Source organism: Rattus rattus, chromosome 2 (genome assembly GCF_011064425.1).
Source record: "Rattus rattus isolate New Zealand chromosome 2, Rrattus_CSIRO_v1, whole genome shotgun sequence".
NCBI lineage: Eukaryota > Metazoa > Chordata > Mammalia > Rodentia > Muridae > Rattus > Rattus rattus.
The window spans coordinates 152909209-152928431 of record NC_046155.1 but is presented as its reverse complement, the minus strand read 5'-3'; the positions used below and the strand labels follow the sequence as shown (position 1 = coordinate 152928431).

The 19223-nt window shown below is 49.8% G+C and overlaps 1 protein-coding gene across 1 annotated transcript in view; it reads right to left on the bottom strand.

Annotated features, from left to right (window-relative positions):
- Positions 1–19223, bottom strand: part of Sergef (secretion regulating guanine nucleotide exchange factor) — a 197114-nt gene that overhangs the window by 1178 nt on the left and 176713 nt on the right.

The window sequence follows — 19223 nt, the reverse complement described above, 5'->3', positions numbered from 1 at the left end:
ATTTAGTTTGTCTTAAAAACAACATCATTGATACATACCTTTTACATGACCTGCTCTTTATACTTAGAAATTCATCTGAGCCAATATTTACAGACCAAGCTTATCAATACCCTCTCCTTATGTAAAGGCACCTTCCACTCAACCACACACTTGGGATGATCAGTTCTTACTAGTCATTGTTGCCACCGAACTATATATACCAATGCGCAATATGAAATTATACACCATCACCAGTATGGCTGCTGTTAGGAACAGTGCGGCCCTGAACATCTTGCAGATGGGTTCCTCTGTATCTTTCCCTGTAGACCGCTGACACTCTGCCGACCACACTCATTTAGCTTGAGATCCTGTTATGGGACCAAGCTCCCTTTATGAGCCCACAGCATCTTGGGTTCTATGGATCACACGGTTACATTCTCCGCCCCTCCATTTTTTCCCTTTTCCTTATTGACGACTTAGTTCTACACACTGCACGTGGCTTCCCCCAGAAGTTTGGGGTGTGGTACCTCACTTTGTTTATGGAGTCTTTTGCTAAACAATTTCTTTACAGTGGCTGCCTAATTGCACATTTTGAGGGTTAAACGATTTACTTAACCCGCGGGTTATTCTCAATGCTCAGGTTGTCTCTAATTTTCTGTTGTCCTACAGCACGGCGTGTAGAGCTCTGCGAGTGAGTCTCTCCGCTGCTCCCTCTAATTACCTTCTCAAATTAGATTTGTAGGACAGGGATTCCCGGCCAGTGGGTACGGCGATCACGGAGATGCCCAAGGACTGTGTGCGGTCTGCCAGGATACTCTTAGAACGTGACTTCAGTGACCTGTGGGCATCTCTGCCCCTCTCCCAACACCGTTGTCCATTAGCATCCTGGGTTTTAAAAAATCCTTTTCAATTTGAACACAAAATGGTGTCTCGCTGTTCTAATGTGTACTTTGATTACCAATGAAATTGGTAGATCTAAACGCTGTGCTTCCTGGATACTTTGTATCTTCGTATATGGCTTCTTCAAGCCCCCACAGCTCAGTTAATATCATCCCAACATCCGTTAACAGAAAAACATTTGAGGGCTCAAACCCAAAAGCTACGTGACCTGGTGCTTGTCGTTTTCAGTTTGACTTAAAATTTTGTTCTTGATCTTTTAATGGACATGTATTTATGATCCTATTTACTGATTTGGGTTTTTTGGGGGTGGGGGTGGGGGGAAAGGTTCTCACGAAGTTTATGTTGGTCTCGAACTCACTATATAACCAAGGGTGATCTTGACCTCCATCTTCCTGTATCCAGCTCCCAAGATGGAGTGCAGATGTGCCTGCCATTATATCGGGCTAATTCACCGGCCTTTTGTGTTCAATTCCTTCGGCAGCACGTAAACACCGAAAGCCCATCTTTATTAGGAAATATTACTGACTTTTCCATGATGCCAATGTTTAAATCTTACACCGAAAGTTTCAAGAGAGGGCTCCACCTCCTTGGGAGGGAGGTCAGGGGCTTGGGTGAGGGGAAGATACATATCTTCAGGTTGGCTGGAAAGACGCAGAAACACACGCAGAGAGAATGACGCCCCTCCCCTTCCCTGTTTGGGCAGGAGCCTCACCAGGCTGATCAGGAGCAGGGAGGAGTGGGGAAGAGCCCAGCGACTTAGGGTCCAGTTTGGCACCTCGCACGGGCCAAGTGCCTGGCCCTGGTGAGAAGCACAGCTGACTGTCAGCAGGGGCAGGGGTGGGGAGCGGGGATGGGGACGGGAGGAAGACAGAGCTGACCTCGCCACAGGACACAGCACTATGGGCAGCTGGCATGCTCCGATTCTCCTGCCAAAGGCAACTGCTCTGAGGAAGCCACACTTGGGGCTGAGTAGCTGAGGCCCGGAGCCAGGACGTTCATGCCTGCTGGGTAGAGAAGCCTGGCACGGGCCCAGACATCGCTTCCCCGATACTCTGAGGAGAAGTTACTCTAGTCGTGTGTGTGTGTGTGTGTTATTTGCTTATGTTGTTACAGCCCAATGCGGCAGCCTCATTTCACGGATGGGGCTCATCTTCCAAGATAAGGCTGAGCATCTAGGATATGGAAAGGGCTGCAAACACTGTGCGAAATGCCACACATCGTACGCTAGGCTTCCCTGAACTTATTCCTACAGAAGTTCTTTAGGTCTGAGGGCCCCACCAGCGTGCTGCCCCGCCTTTTCTCCTTCTCCGTGTGCACCATATGGGTGTGTGCATGTGCATATGGTCAGAGATCAAGGTTGGGCCTCTTCAATTTTTTTTCACCTTATTTTTTGAGACAGTCTTTCACCGAACTTGGAGCTTATTGACTGGCTAATGGGGTTGGACAGCAAGCCCAGGGGCGATCTTGTTATCTCCCAGTGTGGGGACACAAGTGTTGTCTTCCATGGCTTGTGCAGCAAATGCTTTGTCCACAGAGCCATCTCCCCAGGCCCACCGCTTCTCTTTTCAATAATCCGTTGAAGGTTATTCGAGAATGACTTGTGGACTGGAGCGAGGGCTCCACAGTTAAGAGCACCTGATGCTTTTGCAGAGGACCTGGGTTTGGTTCCCAGCGCTCACTCACATGGTGGTTCGCAATCATGTGTGACTCCAGTTCCAGGGAATCTGATCTAGTATTGTCTTCTGATCTCTGTGGGCACCAGGCATACACATGGTACATACATGTATTCAATTACATACAAATAAAATAAATACATCTAAACTTTTATTTTCCAAAAAAGAATAAAGGAAGAAAAAGAATGGGATGTCATCATATAGAAGAAGGCCACAAGTCAGAGCCAGTCCTAGTTTGCCAACTGCTGCTCACCTGATACACAGGATGCTATTTAATATGGGCTGTGCTAGGCTCCCCTTGGTTCCTAACATACCAGCACCTAGAGCCCCACGTCAGACGTCCTGAACCCCTCTATACAGTACATGTCTCACTTGGTGCTGTGTTTGATCAAGGTCAAAACACAAATGCAGATACAACACAGGGGGGATGCCTCAGTTGCCTCTGAGGACCAACCCTGATATATCACTGCTGCCCAAAGGGTGAAGTCTTCCCCTAGGGTTCACATACTCCCTTACAGTAGCATTCTCTGTGGAGCCGAGGGAACCTGGGAAAAGAACGGTTTTGGGGAGAAGATGGGAACCGTTTGGGGCAGTCTACATGGAAGTACCAAATCTTGATGGCACAAGATCTTGATGGATCTTTAATCCCAGCACTTGGGAGGCAGAAGCAGGTGGGTCTCTGTGAGTTTGAGGCCAGCCTGGAATAGCTGAGTTCCAATACAGCCAAGGGCCTCGTAGAGAGACCTGGCTGCAAAAACAATCGATCAAACAAGCAAGCAAGCAAACGATGGAGGTTCTAGCCAGACATACATGAATGAAGACTTTCTGCAGAGAGAGCCCTGTGGAGAGTCTAAGGGAGTAGAACCCTGAGAATCCTATGAAAATGGTAGGAGGCATGACGCAGAGCCTGGCCTGTGCTAAGTCGCTGGCACAATTCACACAGGTCCTGAACCACTCTAAGTCACGGTTTCTGGCTTTGCTTTTTCATGAACAAAGTGAATGTCTTGAATTTATAAAACCATATGGGTTAATACATAGTCATTTTCTTCGTGACTTTCATCACTGTCATAAAAACTGTATGTTAGAAAGGACGTTTGCCATTGTGTGTAGCTGCAAGCCCTGGTCCAAGGAAGCAGTGTTCCTCCAGGTGAGTGGCCAGGCTGCTGACACGGACGCAGCCCAGCAACCCTCTCCCACGGACGCAGCCCAGCAACCCTCTCCCGGATCAGCGGCATCACAGGAGAAGTGTTGTGCCCAGAAAGTGGGACATTTGAAAGGGAAATGCATAGACCCTGCTGCCGGGGTCCCTTGCGGGGATGTTGTCTAATTCCTGGGAGCTCGTGGCCTTTCTGTTCCTACAAGCAACAGCTGCCAGAACCATTTTAATCTCTGCTAGAATGTGAAGTTCCAAGGGAGCAAAACTGGATTTTATTCAATAGCTTTATCACAAAACTAAAAAGAAAAAAAACTAAAAAAAAAAAAAAAACCCAAACCCAAAAATCTTATACAATTGAAAAAGATGCTCAGTAAATATTTGTTTCTGGCATGAACAGTTCCTAAATGTTAACTGCCCCTAGAGTGGCTCAGTCTCCTGAGAGGAAGGCAGATTGAAGAGCTGGGCAGGCAGCGACAGCAATCCTCACCAAAGGAACTGTTGGGGGTGTGCTTGTGCGTGCATGCGTGTGCATGCGTGTGTATGTGTGTGTGTGTGTGTATACATGTGTGCCCATGCCCGTGCACATGCATGCGTGTTAGACTGCCATACATAGGAGAATGGAGGCATTCGATCAAGGAGGAGACCAGCTCCATGTCTAGCTCTAGATGAACTGTTCCAGCAGGCCTGGCCAGGACTCCTTCACTGTAGCTCTTAGAATGAGTTGCTGTAGTCCCTCTCCCTCCTGAGATGAGGAGGAGCCCCTGGCCCGTAGCTATCATGAATCCTTACTCAGGAGTGGGAGCAGACACTTGGGGATCTGTTTTGCTGCTCCGTAGCTAGGCCCGGCCAGGCTTGGATTTGCTATTGCTGTCGTCTGGCGTGTACACCTAGGTCTTGGCTTCGTCATCGGTACACAGGCCCGTCATTTCTCACTTGTCTTTGTTGTTTTTAAACAGATACATACAGTACCCAGCAGAGTCCATCACATGATACCTGCTCAGCTGGCACCCCTCACGGCTGCTGGGATGGCCCTGTTTCATGCCCAGGATCCAGTTCCTAGCCTTCTTTGGTCTGGTCTATCTTGCTCCCAGCTATTAGAGAACTTGCGGGGAAATCTCCCAAGTGTACAATTACACCACAAAACCGCCCTGCCCTTTTCCTTCCCCCCGGATGGAGTAGGTAACATCTCACACTGCTCTAGCCAGGGTTCAGACTAGTGTTTGTCTGAGGCCTGCTGACAGGCACAAGCGACTAAGCATCGCTATGGAAACCGTTTTGTTATTCTCTGCTGTGTCATTTGTTTGCTGGCCCAGTTGCTGTTGTGGTGCAGAGGGGGAGGGATGCAGATGAGGCATGCAGATTAGAGTCTAAGGGAACCTGTCTCCTTCAGGACTGCAGGACTTGGGCTGACTCTGGTCTCTGCAGCTCCAAGGAGCAAGCCACTATATCCCTGACAATGGCCTGACAACCTTCTCACTTGTTCACAGGAGGCTAGATACCCCGACCCCTCACAGCAGCTTTCCAGGGGGGAGGTTCTAGTGCATTCTAGAATTTGATAGGCACCGTGGTAGAAGAAACATTAGCTGAACTCTTTTCAGTGTCTCAGGGCACAAAGCTGGCACCCTGGTGCTGCCCTGCATAGGGCAGTGGTGAGGGTCACTGAGTCTTGCCTGCCCCAGCTCCCTTAACTCTAACCAAGGGATCAGATGCTTTTCAGAAGCTTTTCTAGAAGGGGAGGCAGCATCCAGTTATCCATTCACACACGACGTTTATTGATTGCCCCTTCTTTCTGAAGGTAACCTTCTGAAGTGAGGAACTCCACTGTTCCTAGGTGCGTGAATGAGAACAGTTTCATTCCTTTGAAGACTTTCCCTAATGATGACCCAACAGTCAAACTGGAACCCATGGAGAAGTGGTTACCTGGAGGGGGCTGCCAATGCGAGGGGGTGTTACCCTTACTAGGATTAGTCATAGTATCTATGGGACATTCGCAGCACTGAGTACAGTCCCCACATACCTCTCTGGACGGTCCTACAGTCAGAGTCAAACCTGGAGGGTCTGAGGATCCATCAGCCCAATCCTTTGTCGACAAGACACAAACCCGTTTGCCAGACTATTTCTGAGGACTGGGGGTACTGATTAGCATATTGACTTTTAAATCAAGTTATCTTCTATTATCTAAATCTTCCTTAATGCTCATATGTTGCTTTTGTAATTTATCTTTTTAAAAGTCTGTTTACTCTCTGAGGCATACATCTGAAAAACTCCCTTTCCCCCAGAAATTAGTTAGGAGAGTGTATATACAAGTGTATGTGTGTGTGCGTGTGTGTGTGCGCGCGCGCGTGTGTGTGTGTGTGCGTGTGTGTGTGTGTGTGTGTGTGTGTGTTTGCATGGTGTGCAAAGGTCACAGAACAATGTGTGGAGGTCACAGAACCACTTTATGAGCTGGTTCTTTCCTCCCCTTTTCTGGAGGTTCTGGAATTGAAATCGGGTCCCAAGGCTTGAGGGCAAATGCCTTACCCACTGAACTACACAGCAGTGTGGTGCTGTGACACCCAAAGGCTGGTGTCAGCGCCAAGGCTTGCTTTATACTTGCTTGGTATATGGGCCTGGCTAAGTCATGGTCTCTCGGAGTCTCTGTTCCAGCATTTGAAGACAGAAAGAATCCCCTTCAGTGGCCCCAAGTGCCTCTCCAGCTCTGCTGGGCTCTGCCTCCTGAAAACCGTGCTCTTTTGCCATACCCAGGCTGTGCATCCCACGCCCAATGGCACATGCAGCCATGCTGACTGGAGATGGCTCCTGGAGAAATGCCCCTCACCCATCACTCAGACTGTCAGACCCTCCAGGCACCATCAGCCCCAACATGCACCTGAAGCAGGTGAGCACCTCCAAGAGAATGGCTGCCAGCTCATAAGTGATCGTGATCAAATACAAGGTAATCTGAGGCTAAGCTCATGTCCTTTATCCCACTGGGATCATTTGCGGGGAACTACCCATGCCAAAGCCTTCCTTCCTGGGAAGGACCAACAGGGGTGTGACCAGAAGATGAGAACAAGGCCCTCTCCAGACTCCCGACTGGATGGGAGGATGTGCAGGAAAGAGGCAGGATTTATCCACTGAATAGGCCATTCTTACTGCTGACAATTTCAGTGTCTACTCACTTCAAGAGAGCGAATGGAAGTCCTTTGCAGTCATAAAGTTAGGTTTTAGGGACTGTGCATACCTCTTGTTCCCGAAGGGAGTAAAAAAGCCATGTTCCTTCAGGGAGGTCCATGGCTGATGTCCTAGGTCATGTATCATCTGACAATGGAACCAGATGGGCACACAATTTACTGTGCACGATGAGCTCCAGGACAGACTCTGCCTGACATCCAGCCCTGCAAAGACCATGCGGTGTCGATGCTGTGAACACCACACAGGAGTGTGCAGATGCCAATGTGCATGGCTCCTTCCCACCGCAAGTGCATCCAGCTAGGCAAAGACATCCACCTGATATCAACCCTGTATAAGGGGCTATTTTAATGCCTCATATGAGCAAAGAAGGAGAAAGGTGTGGAGATGAATGAGCCTCATTTAATCACTAACATTTAATGATACTCCACACTAGGCTTCTGTTCGGACCCACTTCTGTCCTGTCATTTCACTACCCTAAGAACCTAGGGTAAGGATGTCCAGAATCCTCATTTCCCCCCTGAAGAAGAAGATGGGGTCTAGTTGAGGCTTAGGCTCACCTCTAAGCCAGTGGTAAAGCCAGGAAATGACCAAGGAGTTCTTAACCTGTGTCTCACAGCTTCTGGATTCCTGCCTGGGCTTGAATGAGCATTTTTCTCTCTGTGTCCCCACAGAGGAAGAGTAGAGGTTCAAGGACTCTAGGGAGCACAGGAGTGATGACATACAACACTGAGCGGAGACAGAAGGGGAGGAACGCCCACTCAGAGGAAGGCGTGATGTGTGTCCAGCAGCTCAGGAGGGCAGGGCAAGACTATAACCTGGATGCCATTGAAGATAAGGTCAGCATTAGCCAGGCAGAACTTAAGTGGCAGGTTTCAGTGGGGCAGAACTGGCCATGCCTTCTCCACCAGTGTTAGGTCTTTGCCATCTAGCCAAGCTGTCAGCGTCATGCACACACTCTACGACCAGCCTTTGTTTGTTCTGTGTCCTCTAGTTTACCTCCCTTCACCAGGTCTCTTCTGACCTTGCAGCTTTGTCCCCAGACTGGAGTAGACAGGCTGACTTGAAGACCCTGGCGCCCAGTGAATGGTGCCCTGTCTTCATAGCTTGCTCTCTCTGGAGTGGAGAAGGAGCAGTGGCCCTTTTCCACATGAATCGCTTACAGCAGCAGATGCCATAAGGTTGCTTGGAGAGTCTGGAAATGCCACGTTGCCATGGTAACAGCGGACCAAGGTTGGGGATGCTTTAATCCCTGATGGGCTGCCCTTGGCAGCACCATGCCATGCTACTGGTGAAATCTTCCACCATGAATAAGAACAGAACAAATCTACTCATGGACATGGAGATGCCAGGCATCTGCCTGGAGGTTCAGCTCCAGCCCGCACTCTGGGGGCTGCTCACCCAATCCCCCGGCTGATCAAGAGGGCCAGGCTCTGGCTGGCTCTGCTTTGGCTTGTGTGGCCTAATACAGTTTTTAACTGGCTCAGCCAACAAAGCAGGCCTTCCCCCACTCCAGCCCCCAAATTACCACTTCTCTTATTCGATGCCGCCAACTGGGGATCTGCCGGTGTGGACCCTGGCAATTAGCACAGCATCCGCATTTGTTGGGAAATTAAGAGCCACTGATTAGCCTAATTCTACGCCATTTATAGGCAGTGAGTGTCAGGCTGAGATCGGCTTTTCCAAATGGTGGCCCGGAGGGTGGCATGTTCATGGCATGAGTTTGAAATGGAAGCAGGGGCCTGGGGAGCCAGACCGCACAGCAGAAGAGGCAGACCCTTCACCTCCCGTTGCCACTGTCTTTGCTACTTTTTGGGTTCTTCTTTTTCCCATCCTTTATCCCCCCACCCCCAGATTTACCCCCTATCACTAGATAGGGGAGAAAGAAGGATAAGGGGAGAGAGATAGAGAACTCTGAGTGTAACTTCTTTCTTCTTGTCCTTTCTTTACTTGTAGCTGGTCTTTGCTAATCCGTGTGTTCTTCTTTTTCCCTACCCTTTATTCCTCCCCTCCTGGGACGGGGGTGGGGGATAGAGAGAGGTAGAGAGAGAGAGCCATCTGAATCTATTTCTTTTCTTTTCCTTTGAACATGACTACCAACAAACCACAATTAATACCCCCGTCCCCCCAAATGACCAACAACCACTGACCTTGCCTCTCAGGGCCCTAGCACTTATATATCTGAAAGTTCCCCTGAATTCCAAGTGTCACACAGTTGCAGGACCTGTCTGCAGCTGGCAGAACCACACCTGTTAGAGCACGGGGCAAATCGCAGTAGCTGCTGCGGTCCAAAGCAGCTTCATGTCTCCATACCTGGGATTAAAATGGAATACATTCTTATAACATTTTTTGTGTTTTAAAGGAAACCAAACTTCCAGGAATTCTCCCTACATGGTCTCCCCCAGCCCTGCTCACCGAAGAATGGAAGATCAGAAGGTGTTTCTAGATTGAAGTCACACTCCCAGATCATCCTGATCCAGAAAGGGAGCCTATTTCCCTAGGACACCCTCCAGGCTGGCTCTAGGACCAGTGTGCCCTGAACGAGAGGACTCTGAGTCTAGAGGCTCAGAGTGAGTGATGGGGACCCTGACTCTGCCCACACTCCCTTGACCTTCTACCACCTAAGGGCCAAGTTGTTGCTATCTAGCTGGAGCCTCTTGAGAATGGAACCCTCAGTGACAGTTGCCTTGAGACTCCTGACCCTAGTCTATACCCGGCTTACCCCTGAGTGGTCTCCCTGACTCATATCTAGTAATAGGTTCCCTGCCCTCTCTGGACAATCTGTCAGAGGAGGATCCCACATGTTTGTACATAACACACTGGGGTCATAACCACGTACAGCTGGCTGCGTGCTTTCTCACGGACACTGGGGAACTTTCAAATTCCCTCAAGGACTAGACTCTGAGGTGTGGACACAGAGTCATTTATAACTTCCCCGATTCAAACTCTAGCTTCAGAGACAAGCCAGACCTTTCAAGTAAGGAACAAAACATTAATTGTACCTTTTTTTGGGCCATCCATGATATCTGCCCTCGAGGAATGAACAGTCTAGAAGACCATCAGATACCTCCTAACAGATGAAGAAAAACTGGTATGGTGGGAACTTGGACATTCCAAACTGTGAGCGGAGACCTGGTTGGACTCTGGGAAGTTCCAAACTAACAACAGTAGCTCCATTTGGCGGGAGAAACAGAAATGTGAAAAGTAGTAGACATTTGGCTGACAGGGGGAGGTCACTGCAAATGACTCAGGAGATCTAATCTTCAAAAGGCCTAATATAGATTCTGGACTGTATCTAATAGCTAATTGGAAGCTCCTAAGGCATTGGATACAAGAAGAACATAATCAGGGCTGTGCTTCAGAGGCAAAAATCAGCATCAGCATCTCATTGCTGCTGCCATGGTAAAATCTAAAAAGCGCCTACACGATCCTATGTCTTGAACCCTTTGGGTTGAACGTGGTTGAAGGTTGACCTGGATATCAGCCAAGGTGAAGTTCAGAATGAAGATAGCCTGAGCTACATCAAGGACAGTGGGGTGCAGAAGAGGAAGAGAGAGAGAGAGAGAGAGAGAGAGAGAGAGAGAGAGAGAGAGAGAGAGAACGAGAGAACAAGAACCCTTTGCAGAGGCAGAAACAAGAGGGCTGGGCATTGATGCTGCTGTTGATTGGAGTTTGGGTAGCTGCTGTGATGGTTTGAATGAGCATGGCCCCCATAGGCTCATAAGTTTGAATACTTGGTCCCCAGGTGGTAAGCCAGTTTATGGAAGATTAGGACATGTGACCTTGTTGGAGGATGTGTGTTGGAGGCTTTGAGGTGTCAAAAGACTCGTGGCATTTCCAGTGTTCTTTATCTCTCTGCTCCCTGCTGTGGCTGAAGATGCAACCCTCGGCCATTCCTGCCATCATGGACTCTGACCCTCGGACACTGCAAGCCAAATTAAATGCTTTCTCTTATCAGTTGCCTGGGCCATGGTGTTTTGTCACAGTAGTAGAAAAGCGACTAAGACAGCAGCCTTAGACAGGAGACTGCAAGGATGGAGGTCACAGCTAGGTGTAAGGCCTCTGATTCCTGGACTCTTAGCTCTGGCTGATAAACCTAGACTCTTTCTCCCAACAAAGTCAGAACATTCCTGTGGTTCCTCTGGTTATCCCAAGTTTAGGGAAACATCTGCTGAGGCTTGACTGTGAACCCACAAGTCAACAGCAGACATCTCAGGAGAATTTATCCCCCTGTAGGCTGCCAGGGTCCTACCAACCTAGAATGTACTGCTTGGAGAGAGGAGAGGTCCAGAGAAGGGACCCCATGCCTTGATAGTGAAGGTTTGTCAGGAGATGCAGTGGGATATGGTTCCCAGGTAAGGAAGAAGTACCAGTTCCTAGCCTTTTTTACTCCCCTATCCTGCCTGCTATCTCTTCGGTGGGATGCCAGGGACCCAGGCCTTTATGGAATATAAGGGCTGCCTGTTCTGAGAACACATTATTCTCCATCCTTGCTCTACCCTTAGGCAATAAAGCCTCATGCTTGGTCCTACAGTTCGAATAGACTCATTCATTTCTCCCATTCCATTCTAACTCTTCAGAAGGTCAACCAGGCTTAGCTCAAGTCCCACATCCTCTAGAAACTCCACTACAGTTGTTATGGATAAGTTTCAGGGCAGTAAAGGGACTCCAGGCTCACTCCAAGCTCCATGGAAGAGGTGACAGCTAGAACAATCCAGAGGCTGCCCACTCTTCCATCAAGTTCAAGCCTCTCCCCGACAAGCCTCTCAGGAACCCTACAGCCCTGCTTTATTTCACCTGTCCATGCTGCAGACTGTTGTCAGCGCATGAGGACAATGGCTATTGTCTCTCTGTACTCTGCACAGTAGCTTGGACAGAGCTGTAGACTGCAGGTGGCCAAGAAAATAGAATCCTCAGCAGTCAAAGGCTCAGGAAGACAACAGGTCCTAAGAAAATGCAGGACACAGGTGAAGTGGAAAAAAAAATCCTTCCAACAGTTCTTCCCTGTTCTGGGATACAAGCCAAGCCTAGCCGCTGCGCTGGGGCAGGGCAGAGAAGGCGCATCTGAAGGATGCGGCTCCTGAAAGACATTTCTGCATCCAGGAGCCGTGCTCCGGTCCACAGCCTCCTGGGAGAGCAGTTTCCAGAGTCGGCAGCAGGAGTCAAGCAGAGGTCAGCCTCCAGCCTAGGGGTATATTGATGATGGAGGTGGCATGCTAAGAGCGTTTTTTTTTTTCCCCCTTAATGGAATTCTCAAACTTCTGGAACTAAAAGAATCATTCCAGATAGTAAAATCCAGCTCCTGAATGTTTCCGATGTGAAAACTGAATTGAGTTCTTGGTAGAAAGAGACACTGAGTTGACCAATATCATAGCCATGGCCAAGTTTTGGGTCTCCTGATCACAACATGGGGGTCTTTGCAGGGCTGCTTTTCTCAGTAGGGTTCCATTAGGAAAGCATGCGGTAAGGTTAAATGGCCATCGATATTTTCTTAATTTTTTTAAAAGTCAAAATTCAATTATTGATATCCTGGGTGGGAATACAGGTTTAGAGGCGACTATTGGGTTAAACCACATGCTTAGAAACAGCAGATGCCAGGTGGGGCTGGAGTGGAGCTCAGTGGGTAGAGTGCCTGCCTAACATGCATGAGGCCTGGGCTTGGTCCCCAGCACTGGATGAATAGTTGTGGTGCCTCACACCCATAGTCATGATGTTCAAGAGGTGGAGACACAGGGATCAAAAGTTCAAAGTCACCTTTGACTATATAGTGAGTTCAAGGCCAGCCTGGGCTATATGAGACCCTGTCCAAGATAAAGAAATGAACGAATGAACAAGCGAATGAATGAATACATACATACATACATACATACATACATACATACATACATACATACATAATACATATGTACATAGGGTCTGTCATTGTTTTACTGTGACTTATTTTGTTCCACACATCAGAGGGAGAAAGGCAAGACAAACAGACGTTCTAAGAGGTTTCTTGAACATCCTGGTCAAGCACTCCTGTGCCTTGGCCTTACAAGAAGATTCTAAACAATTATAAAGGGTGAAAGAGGAACAAAGCATCCCTCCAACTCTGAGGACAGAGAAGCTGAGGAGAGCAGGTAAGGGGATGCTATAGCAGGCCAGGCCAGCTGGGCACAACACAATGCCTGGCACACAGTGGACCCTTGGTGTAAGGAACTGAGTCAATGCATGAGTGCATGCAGGGACAGCCCGTGGGGACAAGAGCCATAGCACCAGTGCCTGCAGAGTCAGGGCCTGCGTACAAGTGTCATCTTGGCCCCCCTACATCTGCACAGAGGCAGAAGGTAGCTGATGGGTCTGGAAACACTGACAGAGAAGGACAGAGCTTCTAGCCCCAACCTACTTCTCCATGGCAACAAGCTGACAGAATGCTGCACAGGAGACTGAGAAACAGGTTTTGAAATCGTGATGCAAAGCAAGACAACAGCCTTCCGCTTCCTAATCCCTAGGAGGGCAGGCACAGACCTTAAACCTGTATGTCCTGAAGGCCTGTCCACCCCCTGTGCAGTTCGGGTGCCCCGTCCCTGCTCGATGTGAACTCTTCTCAGGCTGCACATTCCCTTTCTTTGTAGTTGATGCTTCGGGTGCTGCGTTGAGCCAATAGGCAATGCTAGGAACTACAGCAGGGCTGTATGTGGCTGGGCCCTCCAGTATCCAGGCTGTCCACACACAGCGTGACGCCTGCAGTACTGGTGCCTGTGGCACAGGGATCAGGGAGCAGACACCACATATCTCTGTCTCCTAATGTCAGAGTCCTGCCTCAGGCACTGGGGCTCCCCTGTATTTGCCTTTGTCTATCAGGAATGACTTAATTGCACCGTCTCCTGTAAATGCAAAGCCTTCTGTTGACATTTCAAATACAAAACTTACCAGTCTAGTTTTTATTATTCTTCTGCTTGCTTACTCTGCCCCCAGTAGAGAACCTGGGGTAGGATAATACCTCAATAAATGCCTTCTGAATTAGGTCAACAGTACGGGAAAGCATTGACGTTTGAGGGCTAGAGACCAGCATCCTCCAATGCAAACAGGTTCACTCGGCCCACCCTGCCTACAGAGCCCCAGGATCTGAGGTGGCACCACTTCTGCTGGATGCCTTCACGGCCTTCCCTGTGGTTTCTCTGCGGCAGCTCAATAGACGGTATCAATCGCAAGGGTGCGCCAAGCAGGCTGGGTCGAGCAGGCTGGACCAGGGACCCCAAGCTCAAGTCCAGGCTTCCCCCTTACCATCTGTGAGTTCAGACAAAGCATTTCATCTCTTTGAACCTTAATGCCCTTTTCTGGAAAATGGGAAAAGCCATTTCTACGTGTCTACTCTCCCCACCCAGGAAGTTGATATGAGGAGCAGAAATAGTGAGGGACAGGAAGGGCTGTCCTATTTCCAGATTTTATAAGTCGTGAGGCTCACAAAGTGACACCTGCCCAGGAACGTGAGGGAGGTGGGGACAGAGGGTCACAATTTCATGCTGCCTCAAGAGATCTCAGCAAGGCGTTCTTCAGTTACAGCAAAAGCAACCTCACATCCCGTTAAAATAAGAAGCCTTTGGGGGGCTGGAGAGATGGCTCAGCAGCCGAGAGCATTCACTGGCTGCCCTGGAGGAGGACCTGGGTTTGGTTCCCATCACCCACATGGCAGCTCACACATGCCTGTAACTCTAGTTCCAGGGGAAAGCAATGCCCTCTTCTGGTCTCTGTGATCACTGCATGCATGGGGTACACTTGCGGGCATGCAAGGTACCTCCCTCCCCTGTCAGAGAGAAGCTAATAAAACCGACAAAGCTTTGGGTGGCCTGTGGCATGTAAATCTCTGAGGTAGAAGGGGGTCCACCCTTGCTTATGGTCAGGTGCCGCCCAGAACGTTCTGAGGCAGGAAGCTGAGTCCTACTCACCCAAAGGACTCTACTGGTCCCTCGGTCACTGCTCACTGGAAGGTCCCAGGAAGGCCACCCTGGCAGCTGGCACAAGATCACTTTGACACTCAGGGCTTGTGTCCTCTAGCCTAAAGGAACCACAGCAAAGCTGCAAATGTTTGAGAAGAGGCGACAACTTGGATGGGGCATGGGGTGGGGTGGAGTGGGGGGAGGGAGATGTGGGACAGCTCAGAGCACAGGCAGCACGGGAGAAACACAGTAGTTAGCTAGGGCTGGCTATGGAGTGGAAAGTCAGCAGAGACAGTCCCAAAGGAGACAGGAGGAACTCAGGTCCCATGCTCAAGTGTGAACGGCTTCTGAGTTCAATCCCCAAGGTGGCAGTAAGTGCTGTTTCTTCAGTCTTCACAGAGGAGGGGGTGGTGAGGACGCGAGGGGAAATGTCCTCATCGAGAGCCCTCACCCTTCCGTGGTGCGATGCTTACTTCTATGTCAGCGTGGCTGGCTAGTACAGACCACTGTTTGGCCAGATGCTATGGTGGGTGCTGCAATAAGGGCATCTTTTAGATGTAGTTAATTAACATTTAAGACGTTTGACTTTAAGTAGAGTGGATCGCCCTTCCTCGTGTGGTGGACCGCACTCTGTTGGCCGAAGCGTGTAGATCAAAGACAAGCTTCTACAGAAGAGGGAATCCTTTCTCTGGACTACTGCATCGAGCCACTGCCAAGTCTGCAGCCTTCCCACTCCTGACTGGAAGACTTGCTCTGCAGCTTCTGGATTTGCCATCCTCTCCTGAATTCCTCTGGGATCATCACTGTCTCTCTCTCTCTCTCTCTCTCTCTCTCTCTCTCTCTCTCTCTCTCTCTCTCTCCAGTCCCCTGTGCTCCCTCACAGATAGAGACAGAGACAGAGATAGTCAGAAGTTCTGATGGGCCCTTGATAATTACACATGCACACTTGGATGGTTTCACCTAGGCTTTCCTCATTGGCTGGTCCACGTGACCTGAGGAGCAGGTAGGGACATGGAGCTTGGTGAGTTTGGCTCCAAGGCTCGTCTCATCCCCGGGCCATGACAAAGCAGACTTTCTCTCGAGAAAGCTGGGACAGGACTCCTGCCCGAGTAGTTCTCCTACAGATCCTTTAGAGTTTTCCCCTTTCCGGATGCAGTAAACAACAAGGGGCCTGGAGAGTCCCTCGTTCAGGCAGGAGGCAACTCGTGCTCACAAAGCAGTTTGTGGGTCCCCCATTCCTCCCTGGGATCTGACCCAGACAGGGTCCTGGTCTTCCTAAGTTCTTCAAGGTTTTATCATGTTTAGAGTGGGCCATTTACTATCCGAGGATGCTGGTTCTCCAGGAGCCAATGCTTGGGCAGAAAACGAGCATCCTTCCTCTTGAAAGCAAGCCTGTCTGCAGGATGCTCCAGAAATCCATTGGGGGGTGGTGCCGGGAGGCAGAGAGGGTGTGCAGGCTGCGGAAATGATGAGCCAGCGGGGCAGTGCTGGGGACAGCTGAGCAAGGGGCTGCAGCTCTGCTTCCTTCAGTTCCCTCTGTAGAGGCATTTTGTACCTCGGTTCCTGGAGACCAGGAAGAGCACTGTCCTCTGGGGAAGGCTCCTTACAGCTCTCTCTTTATCCCTCCCACTACCACAGAGCCCAACCCTGCAGACTGGAGCTGGCACTGGAGACATTGTCAGGAAGTTCACCAAACGCTGGGGGCAGCGGAAAGGAACAACCACAGCAATGCAAACACCCTCCAGCAAGCAGGCTACCGGGAGAAGTTTCAACTCCTCAGGCAGGGCTCCTCCCTAAGGCCTGTGTCTCCAGGCATGAAGGGCAAAGGCTTCGCAAAACTCTAACCTGTTTTCTACAACCTGGGGAGAGTTAGATACATTTCTTAATTTCTACGAGTTTCAATTTGAATATCTATTAAACAAGAAATGGAGCAGAGAGCTCGTTCCTCCCAAGGAACAGGAACAACAACAACACACCTGAAGTGCATCAGAGAAGGAAACATTTACCCAGCGCTGTGCTGTGCCAGGTGCTGTGTACACGCATCTGTTACTTTTCACATAATACATTCTATCTATTTTAGAGCCAGAGAAATGGAGAGACTAAGAAACTAAGGGGTGAAAGGAGGCTTTGGATAAGCCCAAGCTGGGTAGAGCTGGGGTTAGCCCAGGCGGAGCAGCTCACAGCTCTGGCTCCGCAGTGAGTGCCGAGCCTTGCCTCCAAGTCCTCAGCCTCAGCCTCCAATCTCCAGACACTGAGGCTGTAATCCTTCTGAAGGGATGATCTAATCCCATGACTCCTCCAGTCAAAACTCGTCCTCTGAGGTCAGGAGTAGGGCAGTGCTTTGCATAGGCGAGCAGAAGGCCTTAACTCTATGCACGGGTTTGTGTGCGTGTGTGTGTGTGCGTGTGTGTGTGTGTGTGTGTGTGTGCGTGCGTGCGTGTGCGTCTGTGTCTCTGTGTGTGTGTGTCTCTGTGTGTGTGCGAATACACACACGCACACAGTATACACAGTGTGTATGCATATAGGGGTGGAATGTGTGCAGGTGTGTAAGTGGAAGTCAGAGGACAGCTTGTTGGAGTTGGTTCTTTCTTTCTACCCTGACGATCTCCGGGATGACTCTCAGGCTTGGGGGAAGGTGCCTTCACCTGCTGAGCCATCTAATTGTCCCTTGCCACCTGAACTTTTCAAGTGAAGTCAACAACTCTCTCTGAGATTGGAGCCCTCATATCTCCACCTCTCCCCAGATTTCTCCAAGTAGAGCATCCAGCCTTCCATAGAATCCCAGCAGCTCTGGGTCAGTGCCATTCTGTGATCTGCTCTGCCCAGTTATACCTGGCTCCCGGGCTACACGGTCAGCACATCTGTGTGAAGACTCCTTTCTCATGTCTGAACCTTTCCATTTCACACTAAGCCAACACCACACTCAATGACAGAAAATCACCAGGAGTTGAGCAAAGCTACTACATGTGTGGTGCTCTGGTCCACCCAGCAAGACCAGTCTGTACCGGAAAGCCTTGCTGTGGAGATGCATACAGGAACCAGAGAGTCTTGGTGCACTCAGTTTGGAAAGCACTTCTCTAGCCTAGCACGGAAATCTCTTGAATGAAGTGGAAGTCACATTACTGATTTATTTTGGAACTGTGGCCAGCTCTCTCTCTCTCTCTCTCTCTCTCTCTCTCTCTCTCTCTCTCTCTCTCTCTCTCTCCCTCCCTCCCTCCCTCCATCCCTCTCCCCCTTTCTCTCTTTTGTAAGGACACACAGTCAGTGAGAGGTAGAGTAAGATTTGTCTCTTGGGATGTTCTACTCTGTCTCAAAGGCAAGGACCACAGCAGGCTCACATCTGAGGTCTAGGACCTCACTTGTCGCAATGCTCAGGGAACATGGGGTTCTTTGATTCATATACTTGGGCCCTCAAGCTTGTCTCTACCCAACTACTGACAACCCCTCACCTCTACCGCAAACACAGAGCCCTCACACACTGAAGGACTTTGGGTAAAGCCACCAGATCATCAGTGCCACAGCACCTAGAGCCTCTCAGATGAGACTGGATTAGAGTCTTCACAGATATGATTATAATAAGGGCTTAGGGGTTGGGGCAAGAAGGCTGTTCTAGTTTATCTCGGTTGGCCCTAAACGGTACCACAGATGGCCCTTACCTTTGATGCTAAAGTTGAAATTGGCGCCCGCACATGCTGATACACTCTGCACTGAACTAAAGCCTAAGCCATCCATGTACTTTTAAGGGGAAGGCAAAGGGGAATTTGACAGAGAGGAGGTGAGGTAATGTGACAGTTGGGACAGACACTGGAGTGATGTAACCACAAATGAAGAATACCAATAGCCAGTACAAGCCGGAAAAGGCAAAGACTTGATTTTCCCAAAAAGCCTCTGAGGAGGGTTTGCAGATGCAATGAAGTTAAGGATTTGGTGATGACCCCAGATGGACTATTGAACGGGCCCATGGCAAGCGCCTATAAGAGACAGACAATGACAAGGAGAGAAAGCCATGGGAAAACAGAGGCAGGGGCTTGACTGTTGCAGCCACGAGCTTCAGAAACCGAAAGCCACTGGGAAAGGGACAAAGCAGAGAGTGGTCTAAGCCTCGAGCCTGCAGAGGACGCACGGCACAGCTATCTGTCCCTTTGATTTGGGATGCTGGGCCTCCAGAAGTGAGCGCCCTAGAGTGTGACAGGACTTTGGTCAAGCTTCATGGAAGAATGCTGTCCACCATACCCCAGGCCCCAGGGTGGATCTCAAGAAGAATGAAAGGAAAGGAAAGAAGGAAGGGAAGGAGGGAGGGAGGGAGGGAGGGAGGGAGGGAGGGAGAGAAGGAGGGAGAAAGGAGGGGGATGCACAGAGAAAGAGGACACGGGATGAAGATGGAGAATTTTTAGTGTAAGCCACTTAAAACATGGTATATTA